Source organism: Acanthochromis polyacanthus, chromosome 14 (assembly GCF_021347895.1).
Source record: "Acanthochromis polyacanthus isolate Apoly-LR-REF ecotype Palm Island chromosome 14, KAUST_Apoly_ChrSc, whole genome shotgun sequence".
Classification (NCBI taxonomy): Eukaryota; Metazoa; Chordata; class Actinopteri; family Pomacentridae; genus Acanthochromis; species Acanthochromis polyacanthus.
The window spans coordinates 35,397,544-35,420,689 of NC_067126.1; positions in this window are offsets into that span (position 1 = coordinate 35,397,544).

Here is a 23,146-nt window from a genome sequence, read left to right on the forward strand (position 1 = left end):
CAGAAACCATCGCAGACTAACTGGAGTCTTAATGGCAGCTTCTTTAAAAAAATAAAACTCAAATTAGAAACAACAAAACAGGATGAAGTCCAGCAGTTTCTATGTGTTTATTCATTTTTAACACCTGAAGAAAGTAGATGTCAAAGAAAACATTATCTCAATTTAATGGGCTAGATTTTCATGCAGATTAACATCCTAGTTAGAGATGTTAGTATTAAACCAGTTATTATGTAAAATCAGGCGCCACTGACCCAAAACAGCAGAAAGAACTTAACTTTTACCTGCAAATACAAGAGATTTACTAAATACAACTCCAATAATGTTCTTGTAGATGTGAACAGAACTGATCCAGACCAGTTTGTCTGCTTTTCTCCACAGGGGAAACAAATCCCCGTCCAGCTGAGAGAACTTTAGTCTGGATTTGTTTCTGTTTGTTTTATTTTGTCGGTGTTTTTGCATCCCATCTTGTAAAACTGAGCTGTTGCACTGACAAACTTTCAAACTGCTGCATCTGGGTCTGGTTTAAAAAAAAAAGAAAAAAGGAAGCATCGTGTAGTTTATTCCATCTCTGGCTTCTTCCTTCTTTCCTGGTGAATGAATACTTCCTAATTGAATATCTGCTGATGTCTGACCTCTTTTAATTTTTTGCTTTTGTTTATGATCAGAATGGCGTACCCATTCATGAACTTGGAGATATTTAATTTGAAAGCCAAAGCTTTTTGAACAGTTGCTCGTGGAATCCTCTCAGATTCGAGGCAGGTCTCGGTTTTAATTCAGTTTTATTGTTCTCCTGATTAAGATGGAGCTTTAGGAATAAGAAATACTCATAAAAGTACAAATAAGGCACTTGGTTACTCGATTAGAGTGATTTTTTTTTATTTTATTTTTTTTAGCCTCCAAACCATTTGTCGCTGGCCCTTCCACTCCAAGTGAAACTGTTGGCACGGCACTCGGTGTGGCAGCTTTCCAGACTGTTTTCCTCTCTGAGCATCCACCTCCATTTGGAGCTCATTATGACATGAACTCTGTTTGTTCTAGTGGCAGAAACACAGATCAGGAGGTGGAGACACCAGAAGGCTTCAGGTTTTTAGAAGCAGTCTCCACACTTCCAACGTCTCTGTTTAAGGAATCGATTCTTATAGTAAAAGATTTAATACGTCGGGGTAAATGTGCATTTTTCATCATCAAAGTAGAACGTAAATACGCTCAGCTGTCAGCTACACGACAGCACACTTGAGTTCATTTTTCTGAACACATCAGGCTTCAGTAGGTATTTTTTTTTGGTTTGGTTTATAGCACAACATCCAGGATTTTAGCTGCTGTCAGATTATTTATTTATTCATTCATTCATTCATTTATTTAATCAGGGACCATGCAATTACCACAGAACACATCTGATGTTTTATATATAGAGTCTATAGCACTGAGCTAATTTTCAACTCCCGTCCCTGGTTGGGCTTTTCAGTAAAAGTAGTCAGAGGACCAACAATACCGATAAAAGCAGCACAGACATTATAAACCTATAACCCACACAGACACACACACAGTGACACAATCCACAGTCAGTCAGACCTTATAGATGTCATAAGTGGTACATTCTTGTTTTTCCTTCAGCCAATACTTAACTTTTGCTGTCAAAGTTTTGGTAATGTGTTCCAGATGTGACGGCCTTTGATTGAAAAGGCTGTCTGTCCACATGTAGTTGTGATATTTTGCAGTTGTTGTTGTTGGTGGAGCTTCTGGTGACCGTGCTGCCGTCCTGTCTTTAGACGAATCTACAGAGCGGCTGTGGCGCTGATTTATTGAAGCATTTAAAGAATAATTTGGTAAAACAAAGATCTATGAAGCTTTCAAAACTTTAAAAAATCTATTTTTTTTTTTAAAAACAAGACAGTGATGCCACCATTTTTTTTTTTAATCCGTAATTTTCAGGGCTCGATTGTATAATGAACGAATGTGTTTTATTGTAGATGAGGCTGCTTGAGCACAAACTGTCAGACAGTGTGAGAGATATGAGGGAGGATATACAGCAGTGCTGCCTGGTCAGGAATATATTAGAAAGAGAACACGCTGCATCTCACGTCTTTCATTTTTAAAGTGATCCCAAGTATCAAAGACATAGAATGGAATAAAATGGCTTTATTGTCTTCATACATGGCGTGACGAAAATATAAATACTGTAGCTTCTGCTGGACGGTGCACAACGACAAGAAATAAGAAGAAAAATCAACAAATAATAAAATCAAATGTGCATATATAACAAAACAACATTAAAAATGACGACATCTGCAAAGGAGGCCAGTTATGTGCAATAGGGGAGGTAAATGAAATGCCGTAAAAACCAGTAAAATAGAATAAATATGTCAGGAAATTGCACAAAAGCAGCAAAAAGTGACATTGTGCATTCAGGTAGACAGGTGTTTGGAGTTCAGGAGTCTGATGGACCATGGGTGGAAACTGTTCCTAAGCCTGTTTCTCCTGCGTTTTGAGAAGCATTCTGGGATTTAGTTCTCTCCTGTTTTCATCATTTAGAAGCTCGAGTTCACAGAAAGGAGTTTGGGACAAAGTTGGCCCAGTTGCATGAAACCTCATTAAAATAGTCTGTAACTGAACTCCAACCTCGACTCTCAAACTGAAATCTGAAAACTTTCTGATCCTTAAAACTCACCAGTGGGTTTGAAAGGCATGTCATCTGTTGAAAAATACTTGCAACATAATACCTCTCACCAAAAAAAACTATAAAAGCAGAAAGAAATGTAAGATCTGTAACTTTTTTTTCTTCTAAATGTGATTTGAAACATTTGTCATATTCTGTACAACACAAAAACTTCTTTCTTTTCAGCAAAGCCAGGGATTATTCATCTGAACTGCAGGCAGTGTTTAAACCCAGCAGATAGAAGAGGTAGATGAGTAGAGAAGTTTTTCCGTTGGCTAACTCTCATTCTGAAGCCACAGTCGGCCCAATTATTGCATTAAACTTCTGATATCCGAGAATGAACACAGGAAGCATTGCTGCAGTGTGTGTCTAGATAATATAAGCTAAACTTTACTGATCCAACACTGGGGAAACGTTCCAACAGCTGGATACAACTGAAGCAAAGCACAGGGTTCCCACGGTCCTTGAAAATTCTGGAAAGTCCTGGAAAAAAAGTGATCCTGGAAAGTCATGGAAAAGTCCTGAAATACTGCCACAATTCAGGTGGTCCTGGAATTAGGATTATCAGCTAAAAAAGTCATTGAAAGTTCTTGAATTCAGTGTTGCATGGATGTTGGTTGTGCTCCATATTCTACAGTGTGTCATGTCTGCACCTATCACATGGCATTGGCAGCCTTCCAGTTTCTAATCTTTGTATTACATTATGCAGTGGACTCTCCTATGTAGTGCACTTCTTTCCATACTTGTACATGTAACCTTGTTTGGGTCTTTGGTTTAGTGTAGTAACTGTATGTAGTTTAGAAAAGCTGGCATGCTGAAAGGGTTTGATGTCCCCTGCCTCCAGAGCTAATTTTCACACATCTATAGGCAATACAATGGCTGCTTGTCATCCCACTGTTAGGGTTGGGACGATACACGATATTATCGTCTATCGCGATAAAAGTGTCCCTCGATGATTGTATCAGTGCATTTTTATATTGTCGTGATATCGTGATACATGCAAATATCATGATTTAAGTATATAAGCTGAATTTTTGTAGTTGGTATTTTACCTGACACTTTAATGTTGTTATCTAACACAGGTAGACTGTATAGTATAATAAAGTGGGTGAAATCGGCTGGCTGTAAGGGGTGGAGGAGGCCAGAAAGATTAGTTTGTATGAGAAAATTGTTTCAGAAATTCCGTTCAAAGTCCTGGAAATTGGATGATTTGTATCCTGGAAAAGTCCTGGAATTTAGTTTTCAATTTTCAGCCCTATTTTACTTTTAGCCCTAAAGTAAAATAGGGCTAAAAGTAAAGATATAATCGAAGCGGTGTACACTTTTCACATTTACGGGTGTGATCTGATGGATAATCGACTGAATAGAGATTTACACAGAATAGTAGTGCTACATCTGTTATTGAACTCAAAATCATCAAGAGAAAAGACCCAAGTTAGCACCGTGTTATTATGTTATAATTATGTAATTGTACATGAAGAGCTGTAAGAGAACAGCGCTTACTTTGTTCTTGATCTGGAAGAGCTGCAAAGAGTCTGTTTTTGGACATTTTGTTGCCCAGATGTGCTCATTTTTTGCATTTTCTGTGTGCATCCTTTACAAATAATGCACAAATGCTGCTGCCTGCAGACCCAAACAGGATAACCAAGAGGCAGAATAATTAATTGTGAGATTTTTTTGTAAACACCACTTTTGATGCAATTTCTTCTCAGGATTTCGTCTTTTAGCGTGCACGTGGCTCCAGACGTGTGGAAGGTGGTCCAGCTGATTGTTTAGGGCTGTTTTAGCCGTGTCAGGTTGGACACGCACGGCACAATATGGGTTTTAATTCAGCCCAACAAGCCTCTCTGTCAGAAAGGAGGGCAATTAGCAATTAGCCCCGCGGAGGAGGGAGAAAGACGAACGAACGGAGGGAATTGTGAATTTGACACATTAAATGGTGGTCGTCATTAGCATGTGGCTGTGTGGAGTCGGGCGTATTCACTGGATCCTTGAATGCATGTAGCTTCAGAACCTCCTCCTCAGTCTGTCCATCATCCCCATGGACACCTTTCACTTGTAATCACCCTGTTTGGCCTCCTTTTTCCATTCACTTTCCACAGCTTTTCTGTTGTCTTCGTGTTTTTTTTTATGCCTGGAAAAGAGTCCCTGGAATCCCTAAATCAAAACAAATTAAGCTGAATAATTAGATAAAGGAACAAATGAAATGTCACGTACTAGTTGGTAGGTTCAACACCGAGAACAGCGTTAGTTTATCTCCGCAGTGTCACAATATAAATCTGATTCTGTTTAAAGAACGACACATGAAATAACTGATGTTACTCAGGCATTCCTGTGAGTTTTTTTTTGTTCTCAGGTCACATTAAAAACTCGTTTTGACTCGAATCAGTCTATCATTTTGCCGACACAGCTTCTGTTGGTGCTGACTTTCACTCGGCTTGTTGTCTCTGCTTATATGAGCCTGGAAAAGAGCAAAGTAACGGCCCAGTGTGGTGCCTTTCCCTCCATTGTGCAGAGATCACCTCATGCCAGCTTTCCCCTGTCACATTAGCGCTCATCAACACAGCCAGAAACACAGAAAGGGAAGTTGGTCCTCCGGGTTTCTAGTTAGTCAGGAGAGATTTCAGTTCGGAGGTCTGTGTTTTGTGGTGCAGAAAGGTCATTTGAATGACTTTAAATAGATCTAGAGGTGCTTTTATGTAGATCGAACTAGGGCTGGCCAATAAATCAAATTAATTCGATTAATTCACCTTTTTAAAACCTGACGATTTGAAAATTTGCCAAATCGTAAAATCGAGGCGAGCGTAAAGATGTAACAATACAGATTCTTCTTCTGCCTTTCACGACTTGTACACTGGCGTTTGCTTCCGCCTCTCATCTCCTTCCGCCAAAACACTCACACCCCCGTCATGGCGGACAACAGCAGACGAAGAGTCGGTCGCGAGAAAAGGGCCTCATGTTCCATGGATTATATGGAAGTGGTTCGGCTTTGACAAGACTGACACAGAGCAAACTACAGTCATGTGCAAGGTTTGCAACTGTGAAAGCGAAGAGTAGCAGCACAACTAACCTCTTTCAGCACCTCCGGCAGAGGAATCCTAAAGAACGGGAATAGTGCTCGCAGCTACGGGAGTGCGGCATGGTTAGCACTAGCCATAGCAAACAGACCACAAAGAAACAACAAAAATCGATTAAAATCGTAATCGTCCAAGATGACTAAAAATCTAGATTTTATTTTTTGGCTATATCGCCCAGCCCTAGATCAAACAGTCATAACATGGAAATACACGTAACTTTAGGTCTAGCTGGGATAAAACTAAAGGTATGCCTTTGGAAAATGCAACATACACCGGTCAGGAATAACATAATGAGCGCCTGCCTAATATGGTCCCTCTTATGTGGTCAGTAACGCTCTGAACCATTGGGTCTGGACCAGAGGACCTGTCAGGGTGTCCTATGGGACCTGGAACAGGACGTTGGCAGTGGGTCCTTTCGGTTCTCTGGGTTCTGCAGTGGGTTCTCTGGGAGTCTATCTTGTTCCACTGCATCCTGTTGATGTTTGATCTGAATGGGGTTGAGGAAGTTAGGATCTTGGGTCACTGTCATGTTCCTGAAGATGTTCCTGATTACTTGATGGTTTTGGGATGTATTTTCCTGCAGAGGTAGACCAGTGACATTTGGGATTGTTATTTGCATGAAGGAGTGTGTTTGTTGTGGGACAACGTTCATTCAGACTGAGGGAGGAGAAGAAGCTCCAAGACCAAAAGAAAGACGAAGACATCCAGAGGCTGAACCATCTCAGTGATTCTGTCTGTGATGGTCTCCAGCATCGAAGACCAGATGTTGGCTGAAGAGACTGAACACCAGCAGAGAGAAGAAGGCTGGAGGACTCAGCTCAGCCTTCTGGAGAAGCTGAAAGAAGAGGTGGAGACTGATAACAGAGACATGGAGGAGACGATTAAGCAGCTCCTAGAGCAAGAAGAAGAAAGAGATTCTGGCAGCATTTTTACCCTAAAGAAAAACCATCACAGTGAGTTGAAGGTGGAGGAAACTGCTGGATATTAAATCTCCATCTGCTTTCCACCTTCTCCTCACCCTTCCTCCCTCCATTCTCACCCCTTTGACCACCCCCTGCCTCCCCCTCTTCATCTTCCTCTTTCATTGTTTCTTCGCAAAAGTCATGAGAAATCTAAAAAAATTTAAGCAACAAAAAAACCCATACTATTTATCATACGTTACATCAGACTTCATGTTGCATTTCAGGGTTTTCTGGTCTTGAAAATTTCTCAGAATCAGGTGAATTGAAATGATTTTAGGATGATGCATATTGTAAATTATGAAATAATTGATCTGAGGTGACTTTACAGTCAAATAATGGAATTTTAAACATTTGTAAGTTCATTTTTTCACATTGTTATGAAGCTCAACAGGTTGAAATCTGACTTTCTTTCTTTTTTTTTACCGTTTTTCATATTATATTTAGAGTAGCAGCTGTATTTTATGTTGTTTACAGTGTGAAGCTCTACTGCCTTTACAGTGTAGTTATATGAAGGAGTGCTGATTCTGATGACGGTTTGAGCTACAGATTGAGTCCGTATAAACTTTGGTGTGTTTTTGTGTGAAGGAAAATGTCACAAAGTGCAACAGTTTGGCTGCTGATGCCTTTCTGGACTACAGTGGAGCTCTGTGGCTCAGATTTCATGATTTGATGGATGAATTAATCACTGTTTTGGGGCTTTTCGTGGCACAACCGATGTCAGTCCTGTTCTTGTTCCTCTTGTGTTCTCAGTAAATCCCTCCTATCCAGTCCTTGTTCCTGCTTGGCCTCCCTCTCCCCTCCCTCTCCTCGGCTCCCGTTATGGCCGAGCTGTCAGAGCAGCAACAATCCCGGTCCATTAGTATGGTAATGAGGCTGCGGGCCGACAGGTGGCCTGGTAGACAGCTCAATTAAAGCGCTCATTAAAGAGGAAAGTTAACGAAGCTGCAGCCTGGTGCCAGTACGGCTTTAGCACACAATGTGATGTCACAGGCAACAAATAGCTGGTGAGGAGGGAAGTGTGTCAGTCTGCCGAGGGTGTGTGTGTGTGTGTGCACTTCCCAGTCGATCTGAGCTCATGTATGGATGCATGTTTGAGTGTGTGGGTGTTTGGGTGTGTGGCCGGAGATTGAAATAACAGGTCGGAGGAAGTTAGATGGACGTTGCTAATAAGGTGTCGCTGCGACTCGGTGATCAGATGAGATGAGAGACGGGGAGGAGATCGGACGGAGGAAGGAATAAGTCAGTCAAACTTGGCCTTTTAGCGTCCCATCAGGCTCGCGGCAGACGAGTTCTCTGCATCATTAACTGGACAAGAACACTGTAGTGCTCTAATTACTATGAAAAACATCCAGAAATGAGAAAAGACAAGTTATTTAAATACTGCCCACGTCTCCGCTGCGTTTGTTAAAGACACAGTCGGTGTTTTTGTGTCGTAAACTTAAACACATTACCACAACCCAACCTGGGATAAGCAGAGGGAAATGGATGGAGATGACAAATGGTAACAAAACAGGTCGTTACTCCGACAGGATCTGTAGATGTACGGCACTTTTGGGCTATAAAGTTCAACTTTGGTGACCTTCATCTATATTGACATCATGAAAAATACCATAAAAATCCTAGAAAAGTATATTATGAAGAAGACACAGGAGTGCTGTGCTTATGCAAGAGAATGATAAATGAGTACAGAAGAATTATAACATAGCAATAAAAAAAAAAGGGTCTGGAGAAGCCGTGGAGAACGTTATACTGCCTGTAACATGACCGGTTTGGTGGTGGGTCAGTGATGGTGTGGGGAGGCATATCCATGGAGGGATGCACCTCTACAGGCTGGACAATGGCATTCTGACTGCCATTAGGTATCAGGATGAAATCCTTTGACCCATTGTCAGACCCTACATTGGTGCAGTGGTCCTGGATTCCTTCTACACATAAATGACCATATTCCACCAATATTTTAACTCCTAATGTAGATTTAATGAGCAATCATCATCTTAATGTAAAAACCCTGAAATAACATTTTAGATACATTCTGATTTTATCCCTGGAGCCTTAAAAGGAAAATTACAGTCAAAGTAGTTGTTTTAATGCAGAATTATGTATATTTTTGAATTTGTTGATTATGAGAAATCTCTCCAATTATATGATTTTATCTTAACCTCTTACGACATTAGCTTTGGTTGGGCTGCATGAAGATTTATTCCAGTTCTTTGGGATAAAAGTAACCAATAAATATATGTTTATTATATTTATATTATTGTTATTATTGTAGTTGTTAATATTATTAGTGTTATTATTAACAATACTCTGAAAAAAAAAAAGATGTGGATGGCAGGAGGATAAATGATCTCATCTTTTGATATGAAGGAATGTATGTTTTCTGCTTTTGAAATCACGTTAAATCTCTGGTTTGAGGCGTCATTTGCTGAAAGTTCAGTTGAAGTAATTTACACTAAATTTTTAAACCGAGTTTCTCTGTAGAACCTTTACTGCAATCTTTACACAAACATGAACGTGAAGATGCATCAAGAGACTCCTGTCGACATAAATTAAGCTACATCTTTAAGGAAATAAATAAACTTGTTGCAGCATGTGATTTTTCCATCTTTTTCAGTTTTTATTTTAATGCTATTAGTGTGGTGAGGATGGAGGCGAGGGGGTTACTGAGTGCAGCATGTTTTAATGGCTGCTCATTGTTTATTATGTATGAGAATAAAGATGTAACACGACATGGTAATCAGTTTGTAACCCGGACCAATTTAGCCTGTAATCTGGGGGGCGTGCTCTCTCAAGTGTGAAAACGGGGCCGAGTGTGTCTCGTCTTCCTCCCTCGCTCTCTCTCTCTCTTTTGCATTTCGGTGTGTGTGTCTGCGACATGGAGGATCATGGGAGTTAATGGGGTAGGACCGTGGTCAACAAACGGGGTTATGTATGGGCACAAACAAGAACACAGTGAGAAAACAGACCCGCCAGATTCGCTCAAAGCTGTCTGAAAGATGTCTGCCCTTATGAATATGCTAATCCCAGTTTAGCATGAACAAAAAAAATGCTCATTAATTAATCAGCAACAATGGCCTCCTTTAATGACACACTATCTGCCGTTGGAGACGAGACTGGAGTATGAGACGTTCTAATATGAAACATTATTAATCCAAACCGTTCAGCAGTGCATTAAATATTTTAGCTGTGCTCTTGTAAACCGTGGCACATGAAAAAAGTGGGAAAATCAAGCGTAAAACCTCACAAGCTTATTGAAAAGACTAAAGATTTGACAGACACACAGTCAGAGGTGTGTTTGTCTGAATAAGCTGCGTTGGTTATTAACCTACATTGAACGGATCTTTTCAGCTCACAGATGATGGGAACCAAACTGGATAAAAACAGTTTACAGTAACACTCAGTCTTAATGAGCCGAGGCATTATAGGTTAGTGTGTTATCGACCGGGACCAATCAGAAAAGAGCTGCCTTAGTTTCATCTACGACATCAAGACTAAAATAAAATTAAACTAAATCAAAGGTGATGTTTCAAATGAAGAAGTATGATGAAATGTGAGCTAACAAAAACTGATTCTAAAGTTCAAGGCAATAAGTTAGTTACTGTTTCGATTGTGTGTTGTTTATTAACCCTGAACTTCAGAGAACACCTGTAACCATGGTAACCACACACAAAGATGCACCCTTTGGCTACATGTTGGACTCGTTTATGCCATTTTGTGGGTTAATGTAGGATTGGTTCGCTGAAAGATACGTGATTGGAAAGCATGTTAACATAGAGAAGAAGCAGTGAGGTGAAATGGGACTGAGCTGATGAAGGTAAATTCTGCAGCTATTGAGATCTCGGTGAGATCAGAGGCTCCTGTTGGGGGTAAACGATGTCCGTCTGGCTCCGTCGCTCCACAGGTAGAACTCCACCAAGCAGCGAGTAGCAGCGATCGTTTCCATCCATTTCCTCCTTTCACTACTCCAAGATAATCAAAAAAAGTAAAATAAATAAAAAAAACTGACATCGCCAACTATTGGGGGGGGGGGGGGGGGGGGGGCGTTTGGAATATAAAAAAAACGATAAAGCTGCTGTGTAACAGACGTTCTCTGGCTGAATGTCTTGTCTTCTTGCTGAATGCAGTTTAGTTGTTCAGAAACTTAACTTTTCTGTTGCCTTTTGTAGAAGAACTTGGTATCCAAGAAACAGTTTGCGTCTTTCATTATTAGATTGGCCGTTTTAATGATCTAAAGGTTTTGGGTGTTCTCTTTAAACTGAAAGCTTTCACTGGATCAGCTGAAGTTGTGACACTAAACTTTGGAGATCTTGAAAATTTTCTCCTGAATTTTGGATTTTTTTTTTCCGCACAGGTAAAGAAAAGTGTATTTGTGATTAAATCCTTTGGTGTTCCTATGTGACCTCCAGGACCTTCAAACACCTCTCTGTTGTCCTTCCATCTGCCCTGTGGCCTTCAGCCGTGGATCTGAGGTCCAAGCCGTCGCCCGGCTGCAGCCTGCTGCTCTATTATGCTGCTAATTGGTGGCATGAGTGAGATGGCTACCATATCAAAAGGCAGGAAGCGAAGGCTGGAGGGGTGAGGGGGGTGAGGAGATGGAGAGAGTGAAGAAGGAAAACTGAGAGACAGAAAGCAGAGATTTGTTCTCATTAGAGGAGGGCGTGACCGTTCATGTCAGAGCCAAATGAAGTTGACAGGCGAGTTTAGTGTGTGTTTATGAGTCTAAGTGGGTTCTGGTGAGAAGTTGTTGTGTACGAGGCGGACAATGGAAGTAGCAGGATGGCTTCCTGATAAGCTGCTCTTATTAAACCGGCTCCGTTGGTGGGAAACTGTGGGAACTCCAGAGTAAAGCAGAGGTGGAGAGAGAAAGGTTGGCGCTGAATAGAGGTGAAACGTTGGAGTGCTGAATCACAGAACTCCTTCTGCTTTCTTTTACTCGATTGGTATTGGTCATATCTGGCCAACAATGCTGCATTCTGCTCCATTAAAGGAGCACTCCATCAGTTTAACACATGAAGATCAATTGAGTTGACATGAAGAGTCCCAGTCTGTAGAAACAGGTGTTGGATGAAAACCAGATTTATAGTCGATGGAAGCAGCAACTGGAGCCCTTTGCAGAGTTTCATTTGCTGCTGAATGTCATATTTCACTGATGGAAGTGTGATTAGCCTGAGTCCTGTGTTATATTCTAGACTGGAGAGATACCCACAGAAAGCAATATCTGGATAGCTTTAACATCATTTTGAAATCACTGAATAGGAGACTACCAGACTCACAATCACTGTGTTTAAATTCATTTATTTAGTCAGAGTGACAACAGGAGGGCTGCAGCTATACATTATTTTAGTAATCCAGTATTCTATCAGTTATTCTGGTGACTAATCGAGTAACTGGATTCCACGCTTGGCGTTACAGCATCAAAAAAGGAAGTGCAACATAAATAATCGTCCTGGTGGACATCTGCGGTGCGGCGTAGTTTAGATTCAACTAAAACTAAAGCCATGGGAAGCCGACATGTATTTAGTTGTTGATGCAGAAATTCCATAAATCTGTTTTTATGTTTGCTCCATTTAAACTGCTCCTACTGCAGCTGATAGAACAAATAAGAAAACTGATCAGTTTGTTGATTACAGAGAATATTCAATCAGTAGTGATTTCCTTCATTATGAGACAGAATCAGACCTACATGACCTTCAACACAAAATCATGTTTAATATTTGAATTGTGCAGCTGTTTATCAATAATCAGCAGTGAAATAAATACATTAACGCACGTTTTCTACCAGCATTCCTGTCTTACATCATTTCCAGTAGCAGCTTTTTACCGTCCTAATTTAAATGTTCCTTATTGTTCTGTATTAAAACAACCTGTTATTAATTGGTTCATTTACTGTACTGACTCTAAACCATCAGATCTACATGTTAGGGTTTGCTTAGAATTATAACTAGTTTATGAAGTTACTCCATCTCCTTTAAGATTCTTCTACAACATCCTCCTGTCTGATTCTTCAGGTTTTTAAATAGATTCAGAGGAAATAGTCCTAAACAGCCAGAAGCAGCAAACTAAACCATGATTCTGTGTGTAGAAACTAGTAGGTCTACACAGTGTAACCTCTGTCAGATCCTACGATGGACCGATCTGCTCTTTGTGATGTTTTTGGCCAGTATCGATGCTGAAATGTGGAAAAATCCTTCTCCAAATCACTTCACACAACTCAAAGTACAGTTGCTTTGGTGTTCATGTTCATTAATACGACTAGATGCAGTTCAGACTGGACAGATTTACTCCATAAAAGACGAGGCAGCTGAGGAAACGCGAGCAACAGAGAGGATAAACTTTCAACTATCCACAGAACAGAAGGTGTTTCATTAATTCCTGTGCTGTGCTGAAAGCGATGTAGAAATGTTTCAAAGACCAACATAGTAAGACCTGACTGACCAGGATCTTCATCTAGATATGGAGCCGACATGTTCAGATGTTGTCAGGTTGACTCAACAAAGTGCACGTCTGAAAGGGGCAATGCATAATAATAATAATAATAATAACTTTATTTCTATAGCAGCCTTAAGAGCAGCTTTGACACTTAAAACATGTAATTACAGTCAGACAAGATGTAGGAAAAAGTCAGAGCAGTCAAGTAAAAATAAATAATAAAATGACAGTAAATTAAATAAATAATTAGCTAGATTAGCACTCATAAGAAACAAGGGAAATAGGCAGTTTGAAAATTAAAGAACAAGATTGAGAGTTAAAATTAAAGAATTAGAGAGACCTCACTCCAAAGAACCAGGCAGCTAAAAGTAAAAATAAACCCAGACAGAACGTCTAAAAAACACAGAATAAAAACCAAACCTTCTGTAAGGTGCATAAAGACAACTGAACAGTTACAATAAAACTGAAACCGCTGAAAGATTTCACCTCTTTGTGTTTAAAAAAAGTCCTGCTATACTCATTTATTACCTCACGTTTAAACTCTAATCAAAATAAGTGACATAATTGCACAAGTCCCATTCTTTGCTGTGGGGAAACACCAACGTGCCCGACATCCCCTCTTGCCCCGCTCTCCTTTGCCCCCGGGGGCATCTTCTGCAGGCTCCTAATCGCCCCCTTCTCCCCCGTCACTTCCACTGAACCCCCGTTGTGGAGGGAGAGAGCAACATTACATCTTAATCTCACCCGCTTGATGGAGAATGCAGGTCCCTGAAAGCAGCATTTTCTGGTTACATGAACACATTGGGGGTGGATCAACCATATGCCGATGGACATGGCCGGGGCTGAATGGACAACGGGGATTGTAACAGTGGTCCTCGGACAAAAAGCCCCCCGCCGGCTCCCACACCTCCACCAGAACTCAACAGACGTTCTGCTGCCGCTGACACAAGGCCAGACCCCCCAACAAACCCCCGACACACACAAACACACACCATGGATCCCCCACCAGCCGGCCTCTGGTCCTGTTGCTGATATGATGGGTTCATAAAATAAGGAGAGCTTTCAGTGAATGCTGCATTGAGTTACTAATACTGATAAAATAATAATTATTATTCACCGGAAGGAACACTTAAACTGTTTTAGATTACAGTTGAGATAAAAAACAATTTTTAGTCGTTTATTGAAATAAAATACAATTAAAGTGCTCAAAAGTTAGTTTTTTTTAATTGGTCTGTCTGTTTTACATTTTAATTGTTTTTACAGTGACATATTGTTTAAAAATATATATAAATATTGTTGTCATGCCCTCTTGTATGATGTATGACTAAAGCTATTATATTTTATTCTGTTCTAAAAAAAAAAAAAGCAACTTTAATGCTGGTTTCTGAAGACCAGATTTTGGTAGAAATTATATAATTTCAAGTAATATTATAATTTAGTGCACAATAATTAATAATGTTTGATATACATACTTGAGATTACAGAATATAGCACATTTGACTGAATTTAAATGGATTTTTGATTGCTTTTTATTCACAATAAATAACACCCAACCTAAAAATAATGATGCATTTACTTGCCACATCATCATATCGCACATTTGAGTATTTTATATCGACTTTTGACTGCTTTTGGTTGTAGATGAATGACACATGAAAGTAACCAATGTTTTGAAGATAGAATAGAAATACTTTATTAATCCTCAAGTTGATATTCTGTTAAATATCTGTTAAAATATCGAGCAAACAGATTTTTGATGCATTGTGAAATCTGCTCTTATTCTCTAAGAATTCAGATTTAGATTGACTCCTATTGTCCACTTTCTTTTCCCCGGAACAAAGTGCTATGGATCTCCTCTTTCTTTCTTTTGGAAAGCAAAACCAAAAAACGTATGCGTAAAATGCTGATAAAATATAAAACAAGCAGAAGTTTCCACGTTGGCTAATTATTATTTTGGATTGTTTGTATTTTCAGTGCAGCCCGTTTACGACATGTTCAGCTAGCATGTTTCCTCTTAGAACACGGACATGCACACGTGTAATTAAACCGTAATGACGTCGTGTTGAACTCTCCATCTCTGTGACAAACCAACAAAACAGCTCCGGTCTTTTCCACACCAGTGATCCCACATGAGAGCGTGAGACGGCCGGGCTTTAGAGGAAATGTGTCCTGATTGGAGAGGCAAGCTGTCCTCGCCACTCCAGCGACTGTACCGCTGGAGAGGCCAGTGCGTTCACCATATGGGACAGGGATGGTCAATAGGATTACGCCCCAAAAACTCTCCTTCTCCCTCTTCTCTTCACCACATAATCAGCCAGGGGGATGAAGTCCCGGCCCACCAAGCATGGCTGAAGTATCCCAGATCCCCTTTCCCCTACTTGGGAAGAGTATCGGGGCAGTGGGGGTCTCGTGGGCCGAGAGAAAGAGCAGGGGGACCGGCAGATGGATTAACATATTCAACAGAGGCAGAGATCAAGCCTTTATAGAGTGAGGACAGAGGGAGACTTTCTCTCACACATACAGAGTCTGAGAGAAAACAGAAATGAGTGTAAGCTGGATTTGTTTTCATTGTCATGGAAAAACCGCGATGGACTCAGCCGGGTTCTTCTGACTAATGCAGCAGGATGGGCACCAAACTTATCAACAGTATTTAATAAGCATGTTCATACTACTTTATACTGCTCCGCATTCAAAGAGAAATGTGGGACTTTTAAGCCTTAAAAACTGCATTTTATTTCAGTTCAGCATTAAATTTATGTTGGTGGTTTTCTGGAAGAGGACACAAAAAGCTGCAGCAAAAAAAGTTTAAGTAAATGAAAGAAACATGACAATCTGAGAGGGAGCCCTTTTAGAAAATGACTTTATTTTAGTATACATGTTAACTTGTTAATTATTAACCCCATTAAAGCCCAAAAACTTCCAGATGATTTGAGTCAGTGTTACAAACAAAAAAAACTCATGGCAGGCACCTGTAAAAATGCAAAGATTTTTCCCTTCGGTCTACTACAAATTTTACAGAAAATCCATATGTAATAAATGTGTTTTTATGACGTATCAATGCTGTGATCGAAGCTTTCCTCCAGTGGAGGGAAAGATGAGGATTAAAGTGCTAATTAGTCAATGTTAGTTCCATTTTTACTGATGTATGTAGATATTTTTTGCTTTGTAAGGCCTCCAGAGTGTGAAAATGTCTTGCTTTTCAGCAAGTCCTTCAAATTAAAGAAAAAAAAATGAAATGTTTGGCCATGCACTAGAACATTTAGAAGCTTTTTAGATCTGGAATTATTATAGAATTATTATTTTACATCTGGAATGATTGATGACTCATAAACGACGGCAGGAAATTAAATTAGTTTTGATGATGAAACAACTCCATGATTGACATTTCTCCATGCAAACACAAACTTTAAGTTTAGTTAGAGATGATAATTTGGGGTTTAAAGTCTAATTAATTTAATGCTAATTACATTTTCTGGTATAGGTAAATGTTGTTTGCTTCGTGCAGCCTCTAAAATGTGAAGATTTCCTTCTTTTCATCAAATCCTTAAAGTTAAGCAAAAAGTAAATTGCAGTAGAACATATGGAAGCTCTGAAAAGATCAGTGCCTTTCAAAGCTATTACAGGAAAATAAATCTGTTTTATGATTTAATAACCATTTCCATACAAACACACATTAGTTAAGTTTAGGTACTTTTTTTTAGTTCCTTTTCCAAAGTAGCTGACACATTTACTGACACAAATCCAGAATTATCTGGATTTTAACACTATGTTAAAAAAAAGTTAGTTAAATGAAACGGTTTTACTTCTAATTATTGTAGTGTTTTTAAAGTTTGGTCCTTTTCTTAAAGGATGTGAGTCGTTGTGGGTAAACACCAGAATAGCAGCGCTGTTAGTGAACCCGTGGCCTCCTCCCAGCATGGCACCAGATTAGAGACAGTTTTCTCTCTTTTTTTGCTTTGCTGGTTTGCTGTTCTCATGACATATGAAAGGCCCAGTGAGATAGTGGACCAACATTATCCCACATCAAAGATGAGCCCAGCGGCCGGAGGGATACCACCCTGAAGAGAGACCCTGCTGCTAACGTTGGATTAGAGAGTAGCGAGTTGTTTATGAGTGACCGTCAATATCTGATCAGGCTAAATTCTCTTTTCTTTTAACAGATGCACCGTTTAGCCTGCAGTTTGTCTCTTCTTACTGCCATAGTGAAGCATTCAAGCTTATCCTGGTCAGACAAAGGCAGACTGACGTGTGAATATCACATTTAATCTGCATCTTTGTGCTCATTGAGCCTCTGCTATGTTGCCTTCAGCAATCAGCATTTTAGTTTCGCTTTAACCAAATGCACAACAGAAGGCGTTGATGTGGACAAAAGTTCATGGAAAGATAAACATTATACCTGCAGAACAAGTCATTGTAAAACAAGATGAGCACTCAGAGAGCACTTTAAAGGCATTATGGAGGATGGGTTTTTTTGTTTAATTTGTCTGATTCACATAAAATGAATATACTGACCTTTAGTGGACTTGTATGTATGGTTTCTAAAAGAATTTTAAAAAATAAATAAATAACTGTGGACATGGCAGGACCTGAAAAACATCAGCCAATCAATGCGCTCGGACCGAGGCGTTTGGTTTGCTCCCTTTCCTGTCAATCAAAAATCTTCCGGCTCAGGCCTAGTTACGTAGATTACGTACGCCTTGGAGTTACGTGTTTTCTGTATGTGTTGCTTTGGTATAGCTTCGTAGTTAGCTGGCGACTTGTTTTGCTCATCTTTTTTACATAATGGCAGATAAAGATCCAGGGGGACCCAGCCGTAAAAGACAACTTCACGAGTCCTACGCAAGTTTCTGGAGGGGGGGGGCGTTTCTCCGTAAATGTTAAGAGGAGGGGGGGTGAGGGAGAGGTTGTATATGCGCATGCTACGTTCAAAGTTGTAGGAAATTAAATCTCCTCTAATGCCTTTAAGAGCATTTAATATAGATGTACCCGCAAACAAAATGACCTTGCGCTGAGGACAAGCGTGTGTTATGCATGTATACATTATGTGCGGATACTGAATCACGTGACCTAAATATGTAGCGGACGGCGGGAATTGATGGGACTCAGAAACACCCCCACAATTTAATCAATTGTTCCTTGTATCATTTCTGACAGATAAATCCTCAGTGGTGGATTTGTAGAAGGATCACTGTTGTCATAGTTAAAGTGACGCATGTCTGTCTATCTTGTGTGAAATTGATGTTAAAACAGGAAAGGACTTTTTCTAAACTGATAAAGCTCAGTTTCAAACAAACCTTTAGGTCTAAAATATAATTTGAGACTTCTCTCTGGAACTGTGATTCCCAAAGCTGAAGTATGCGGACAGGAATATCCAAAGTGAAGTCAAAGAGACATTCTGTTAAATTAGTTCATCGTCATACCGTTGGCGAACAGATAAACAGAGCTGTCAGAAAGTTCTCTTCTACATGTTGGTGCAGCAGCTCCAGAAGAAACTTTTCTGTTCAAGAATCCAGGAGAAAGGAAAGAAGTGAGAAAAGCATTCAGGCTGCTACGGAACAATGTGGGTGAACAGTGAATGCCAGGCAGACATAAAGGAACTCTCCATCACTGATATTAATCTGTTGAACAGCAGCATGGAGGAGAAGTGTGTGATTTGTCTGCTTTGGCAGTCGTACACTAATCTAAATCAGTGAGCTCTGAGTGGGACAGGACAGAGTTATATGGATGCAGAGAAGAAAACAATGCGGCGGCAGAAACAGAAAAGAGGGTGAAGCTGCTGCAGGAGCTGTGATGGATGAGGTCAGAGAGAGGCTCAGGGGTCTTCAGAGGGTCAGCTGGAGGTTGGGTGGAGGTCAGAGTGCAGCGAAAGGGGAGACGAGGAGTCGGAAAGCTCAGCATTAAAACTTCAGGTGCTTCATAAGCAGGTAAGCTATGGTCTGAAGCTAAAGTTTACATCTAAAACGCATTAGTTCTGCTGTGTTCCAGTGTAATTTGACTTGAAAGCAAACCGTCTCCAGTGTGATGCTAAAAGAAAATCTGCACGTTTTTCATCTTCCTGGATGCTAATTAAAGAACGTGTCGCATACATCTTCCCATGCACGCTATGTTATAGAAGCAGCAAACCACGTTTCAGTTTTTCAGAAAGGGTGATGTAAAACAGAAAAAACTTATGATCAGACTTCTAAAGGTAATGGAATAAAAGCCGATAAAACAGGAACACCAGCATCCCTTAAACATTTCCCCTGCTTGGACTGTTAGCGCTCATGCTAATTCAGACACACAAAAAGCTCTCCATGCTGTCACTTAGTGTTCCTGGCTGGAAGGGCCAGTGGTGGAGTAGCGATGTGCGAAGGTAAACCATTTCCAACCCTGTTGGAGCCACTTGGTAAACACACACTATAATTACTGCTTATTAGAGACTATAGGGGCCCATTAGTGGCGGCGGCCTGGCCCCTCACTGCCTGAATCCTCATTATAGAAGCCAGCACAGCTCAGTCTGCCTCATTACCACCTGCCTGTTAAACACACACACACACACACACACACACACACACACACACACACACAGTCTGAAGCGCTGCAGGTGCTGCCAGGAGGAAGTCAGGTTTGACTTGTTAACAGTCAGACGGTGGAAAATGTTTGTGTGCATTGCATTGGGCGATATTAGTCCAAAGTGGTTAACAGACGTTACTTTTAGGACTTTTTCTCTTCATATTAAAGGACAGAGTCAGTATTTTTATTATTGAATCTAAAGAATACCAATTCTGTGTAAAATAAATTAGTCTTAGGACATAATTCTTTAGGCATTGAGGGACAATTTGCTATTTTTGCTGACGTTTGTGTGAGTAAAAACTTCTAAAGTACAGAATAGAATAGAAATACTCCATGGAGAAATTCTGTTGTAGTAGCGAGCAGAAAGGGTAAAGTGGATACCACCACAGTAGAAAAGTAGAAAAGCACTTAGAGAGTGCAGTCCTCCACCAAAGCTGCTCAGTTGTTGCCATTTCTGATGGATGCAATCTTTAAACAATTCGTGGTCCTCATCGTCAGCAGGCAGCTGATGTAGTGTTCACTTGTTGTCATGGTTACAGTGATGCCATGCCACTATCTGACAATGATACAGAAATCTTTAACAAATCCGTGGATCCAGACTATAAGCTGCATCGCTGCCAAAATCTAATCACTTGGTCCTTGTGTCATTTCTGACCTTCCCTGAAAATTTCATCCAAATCCGTTCTTCAATTTCAGAGTAATGTTGCAGATAGACAGACGGACGCTGATCGTCACATACCTTCGATGTCTTTCTTGGCGGAGTAAATATAAAACATAATAGAAAAGCATACCAAGATCCAAAATGCACAATAAAATGTAAAATATATTAAGAATAAAAAGTATTAATTTGAAAAATGCACCATAAAATGTGAAATACCACAAAAAAATAAATGAATGAATAAAGTCGTGTAAACGGCAGCATGTGCAGTTAATGCAATGAGAAAAACAGAAACTACAAAGATGTAAAAAAAAAAAAAAAAACAGAGTGCTGAGAACTTATAAAATGAAATTACTACGTGTTGTAATTTTTTAAAAAACCAGACAAACATTTTTTTCTTTATTCCCGTTTGACATTTTGGATCCGTTCCGGTGCTTTCGTCTCGGTTAACTTAGTCAGCGTGTCAGAGGTGATGCCGCTGCATAAAATGTGCAGTTACAATGTAGAAATCTGCTCTGACTTTGTTCCTTTCCTTTCTCCCGGCTGTAGAACCGTACCAACATGCGTTATATGTGCACAAAAACAGAAACCTCTCTCTTAATTGCCCCTCGATGTGCCCCATTTTGACCCAGTCTCTATTAATAAAAACAATAATGTCACATTCCAGCCCATGCCACCCTACGCTGAGAACAAAAGCCCCCTCTCTGTCAGCAGCCCCTGAACTGGGTGCAGCTGCCACCGGCGTTTCTTCGCTCTGCTGGCAGAGGCCCGACCTTCTCAACAGCCCTGATTTACTGGGGAATACAGACACTATTTTCTCCCCTCTCTTCCCTCGGTGCCCTCGCCGTGCCCCCTGGTAGGGTTACAATTTCTTAGTTGTGTCTGTTTGACTCTGCCATGGCAGCAGAGCAGAGAGGAGCTGCCAGCACGCTCTCCTTCTCTTTGATTCCTTTCTCCTCCTCATTCTTTCACTCTGGCTCTCTTGTGGAGCTGCAGCACAGGACTGAATGGCTCCATGGCAGCACTGGCAGGTTCGTACTTGTATCTGTCTCAGCTGCACACTCTCTGGGAGCTTTTCTTTGTTTCCTGCTGTTCTCCAGGTGAATGTCGTGCAGGAAAAGCTGCCAGGGAAGCAGATGGCCTCAAGAAAGCAAAAGTGTAGAAGGAAAAAGTAATAAAACAATGAATTTGAAGGAGATTGCTGGTCTAATGGGGGATGGAGCAGCAGGTCCTGGTTCTTTAAATGCCAAAACTGACCTAAAGTGATCGATATGCCTGCTGGAAAACTGGCATAAAGTCTGGTTTACTCTTGATAAACCGGTCATTTATTCATTACTTCATAGGTTTGTGTTTTCTTCCTTCATTTTCTCCTCTGAATAAGTGTATCTAACTTGATAGTTTAAACTCGATGGATTCTCTGGCTCGTCCAGGACGTCCACAAACAAGAACCAAGCTGTAATAAATTGGAATAATCGTTTACGATTAAAGGAAAACTTTGACAGTTTAGCAAAGAGCAGGACATTCTGATAAATCCTCTCTGACTTCCTCTTCTTCCTGTACTTTAGCGTGAACAAAGTTATAATCCAGAGCAGAAATAATGTAGAAAATACAGATATAAAAATTCAAAGAACACCAGAAACATCCAATTGAAATCACTTTATTTCACTCGATTCAAATTTTTTAATGACATTCGTACCGTTTATTGGATAGACAGTGGAGATACAACGAGCGAAGAGTCCAAAAATTAAACAAGGGGACAGAACTGGACCAGATATTGTGATTATATGATTTTGATCTGAACGACATGCAAGAAAATTAATTTTCTTGGTGAATTTAAAGTCTTCTGAGTGAATGTTTTTCATTGTGGTTTCACTCAACAAATTGCCACTTTTAATGCTAATTTTGACAAAAAAAACTTGACCAAAACATGTTAAAAAGGGATTTAGACCTAGTTTCATTTCAAAACAAAGCGACCTCAGTGTTCTGAACAAGTTTTAGTGCAAAAACTCCACTGATGTCTTCACCTTTAGATGGAGATGGATGGATGGTAGTTTTAAGCAACCAGTGAGTAAAACCAAAGTTTATGTATGATTTGGGCGACAAACTTTTCAAATCTCACCGTCAACATGCCTCCAACCCACTGAAAGTTGACTCTAGTTACTTTTTCAATGTGAAATCCCTCATACTGGTCCTTTCAGGAACACTTCCATGGGTTGCTGCAGAGAGCTGGGACAAACAACCCATCCGTTAGACATAAATTAATGAGACCACAGGTTTAACTAACACTGAAACAAACGGTGTCCCAGTGCAGGAATGTGCAGCAGATTTAAGAGAGAGGGCTTTCCAACGCGTCTGCCTCCAACTCTCACCCAAAGTTAAAAATCATCAGCCTGAAGCACCTGTTAGTCTCACTTTTAATTAGGAAAGAAAAGAGTTAGCTCTCTTCACCTGCTTCCAACAACAAGTTTCTCCACAAGCGTCCCTCAGACTCGACCATGAGGGCTGGTTTCAGAGGTGGCTGATAAAAGGAGCATGTGTGGCATTCAACATATAAGCATATGTGTGTTTGTGTGTGTCCACTCCAGAGTGCTCCAGACTCTGAGGACAGCCCCTCCAGAAAACACAGGCCCGGCTCTCCAAACTCAAAGGACGAGCTCCATTCACCGCCTGGCAACGGCGCTGAGAAATGGAGAAGAGATGGGCAGAAGGAATGGGTGGGCAGTAAATTACCAGCTTTCAGAGGAGAAGGCACGATATTTATTTATAGCGTTCAGTAGGGGAGGGTTGGGATGGAGCTGGAAGGGGGGCGAGC